Genomic DNA, 3,608 nt, shown 5'->3' with positions numbered 1-3,608 from the left:
GTAAGTAACGGGATGAGAGAAGAGGTAAGAAAACAGAACCACCATCAAAGGAATGGAAAAGAAGAATGATCTCAGAATTCAGCAAAACTTCTTTTCAGGTAATATAAAATTTATTTATAGTACTTGCATCATTAAATCTATGTTATATCATTTAACATTGATGTGTAATGCAAGGCATGTGTTTTCTCTCTTGTAGGTGAAGAATAAAATTAGATTTAGAAGGGAATCAGAGGTATCGAAGTAAATAACGGGATGAGAGAAGAGGTAAGATAACAGAACCACCATCAAAGGAATGGAAAAGAAGAATGTTCTCAGAATTCAGCAAAATTTCTTTTTAGGTAATATAAAATTTATTTATATTACTTGCATCATTAAATCTCTGTTATATCATTTAACATTGATGTGTAATGCAAGGCATGTGTTTTCTCTCCTGTAGGTGAAGAATGGAAGGAGATTTAGTATGGAATCAGAGGTAATGAAGTAAATAATGGGATGAGAGAAGAGGTAAGATAACAGAACCACCATCAAAGGAATGGAAAAGAAGAATGTTCTCAGAATTCAGCAAAATTTCTTTTTAGGTAATATAAAATTTATTTATATTACTTGCATCATTAAATCTATGTTATATCATTTAACATTGATGTGTAATGCAAGGCATGTGTTTTCTCTCCTGTAGGTGAAGAATGGAAGGAGATTTAGTATGGAATCAGAGGTAATGAAGTAAATAATGGGATGAGAGAAGAGGTAAGATAACAGAACCACCATCAAAGGAATGGAAAAGAAGAATGTTCTCAGAATTCAGCAAAATTTCTTTTTAGGTAATATAAAATTTATTTATATTACTTGCATCATTAAATCTATGTTATATCATTCAACATTGATGCGTAATGCAAGGCATGTGTTTTCTCTCCTGTAGGTGAAGAATTTTAGGAGATTTAGTATGGAATCAGAGGTAATGAAGTAAATAATGGGATGAGAGAAGAGGTAAGATAACAGAACCACCATCAAAGAAATGGAAAAGAAGAATGTTCTCAGAATGCAGCAAATTTTTTTTTAGGTAATATAAAATTTACTTATATTACTTGCATCATTAAATCTATGTTATATCATTCAACATTGATGCGTAATGCAAGGCATGTGTTTTCTCTCCTGTAGGTGAAGAATTTTAGGAGATTTAGTATGGAATCAGAGGTAATGAAGTAAATAATGGGATGAGAGAAGAGGTAAGATAACAGAACCACCATCAAAGAAATGGAAAAGAAGAATGTTCTCAGAATGCAGCAAATTTTTTTTTAGGTAATATAAAATTTACTTATATTACTTGCATTATTAAATCTATGTTATATCATTCAACATTGATGCGTAATGCAAGGCATGTGTTTTCTCTCCTGTAGGTGAAGAATGTAAGGAGATTTAGTATGGAATCAGAGGTAATGAAGTAAATAATGGGATGAGAGAAAATGTAAGATAACAGATCTACCATCAAAGGAATGGAAAAGAAGAATGTTCTCAGAATTCAGCAAAATTTCTTTTTAGGTAATATAAAATTTACTTATATTACATGCATTTTTAAATCTATGTTATATCATTTAATATTGATGCGTAATGCAAGGCATGTGTTTTCTCTCTTGTAAGTGAAGAATGGAACGAAATTTAGTATGGAATCAGAGGTAATGAAGTAAATAATGGGATGAGAGAAGAGGTGAGATAACAGAGCCACCATCAAAGGAATGGAAAAGAAGAATGTTCTCAGAAATCAGCAAAATTTCTTTTTAGGTAATATAAAATTTATTTATATTACTTGCATCATTAAATCTATGTTATATCATTTAACATTGATGCATAATACAAGGCATTATTTTTCTCTCTTGAAGGGGAAGAATGCAAGGAGATTTAGTATGGAATCAGAGGTAATGAAGTAAATAATGGGATGAAAGAAGAGGTAAGATAACAGAACCACTATGAAGGAATGGAAAAGAAGAATATTCTCAGAATTCAGCAAAATTTCTTTTTAGGTAATATAAAATTTATTTATATTACTTGCATCATTAAATCTATGTTATATCATTTAACATTGATGCGTAATGCAAGGCATGTGTTTTCTCTCCTGTAGGTGAAGAATGTAAGGACATTTAGTATGGAATTAGAGGTAATGAAGTAAATAATGGGATGAGAGAAGAGGTAAGATAACAGAACTACCATCAAGGGAATGGAAAGGAAGAATGTTCTCAGAATTCAGCAAAATTTCTTTTTAGGTAATATAAAATTTATTTATATTACTTGCATCATTAAATCTATGTTATATCACTTAACATTGATGCGTAATGCAAGGCATGTGTTTTCTCTCTTGTAGGGGAAGAATGCAAGGAGATTTCGTATGGAATCAGAGGTAATGAAGTAAATAATGGGATGAGAGAAAATGTAAGATAACAGATCTACCATCAAAGGAATGGAAAAGAAGAATATTCTCAGAATTTAGCAAAATTTCTTTTTAGGTAATATAAAATTCATTTGTATTACTTGCATCATTAAATCTATGTTATATCATTTAACATTGATATATAATGCAAGGCTTGTGTTTTCTCTCCTGTAGGTGAAGAATGGAAGGAAATTTAGTATGGAATCAGAGGTAATGAAGTAAATAAAGGGATGAGAGAAGAGGTAAGATAAGAGAACCACCATCAAAGGAATGGAAAAGAGGAAGATTCTCAGAATTCAGCAAAATTTCTTTTTAGGTAATATAAAATTTATTTATATTACTTGGATTGTTTAATCTATGTTATATCATTTAACATTGATGCGTAATGCAAGGCATTATTTTTCTCTCTTGAAGGGGAAGAATGGAAGGAGATTTAGTATGGAATCAGAGGTAATGAAGTAAATAATGGGATGAGAGAAGATTTAAGATAACAGAACCACCATCAAAGGAATGCAAAAGAAGAATGTTCTTAGAATTCAGCAAAATTTCTTTTTAGGTCATATAAAATTTATTTATATTACTTGCATCATTAAATCTATGTTATATCATGTAACATTGATGCGTAATGCAAGGCATTATTTTTCTCTCTTGAAGGGGAAGAAAGGAAGGAGATTTAGTATGGAATCAGAGGTAATGAAGTAAATAATGGGAAGAGAGAAGAGGTAAGATAACAGAACCCCCATCAAAGGAATGGAAAAGAAGAATGTTCTCAGAATTCAGCAAAATTTCTTTTTAGGTAATATAAAATTTATTTATATTACTTGCATCATTAAATCTATGTTATATCATGTAACATTGATGCGTAATGCAAGGCATGTGTTTTCTCTCTTGTAGCTGAAGAATGGAAGGAGAGTTAGTATGGAATCAGAGGTAATGAAGTAAATAATGGGATGAGAGAAGAGGTAAGAAAACAGAACCCCCATCAGAGGGAAAAGAAGAATGTTCTCAGAATTCAGCAAAATTTCTTTTTAGGTAATAATAAATTTTTTTATATTACTTGCATCATTAAATCTATGTTATATCATGTATCATTGATGCGTAATGCAAGGCATGTGTTTTCTCTCTTGTAGCTGAAGAATGGAAGGAGATTTAGTATGGATTCAGAGGTAATGAAGTAAATAATGGGATG

The 3,608-nt window shown here is 30.7% G+C and overlaps 1 long non-coding RNA gene across 1 annotated transcript; it reads left to right on the top strand.

Moving 5' to 3' along the window:
* The first annotated feature begins 231 nt into the window (after positions 1-231).
* LOC122272177 (uncharacterized) lies at positions 232-814 on the top strand. Its single transcript, XR_006226825.2, has 3 exons — positions 232-338; positions 437-578; positions 677-814. It is a non-coding gene; the product is annotated as an uncharacterized lncRNA (long non-coding RNA).
* The last annotated feature ends 2,794 nt before the right edge of the window (positions 815-3,608 follow it).

Source organism: Parasteatoda tepidariorum, chromosome 6 (assembly GCF_043381705.1).
Source record: "Parasteatoda tepidariorum isolate YZ-2023 chromosome 6, CAS_Ptep_4.0, whole genome shotgun sequence".
NCBI lineage: Eukaryota > Metazoa > Arthropoda > Arachnida > Araneae > Theridiidae > Parasteatoda > Parasteatoda tepidariorum.
The sequence above is the reverse complement of the archived record's forward strand: the minus strand, read 5'-3'. Positions and strand labels throughout refer to the sequence as shown.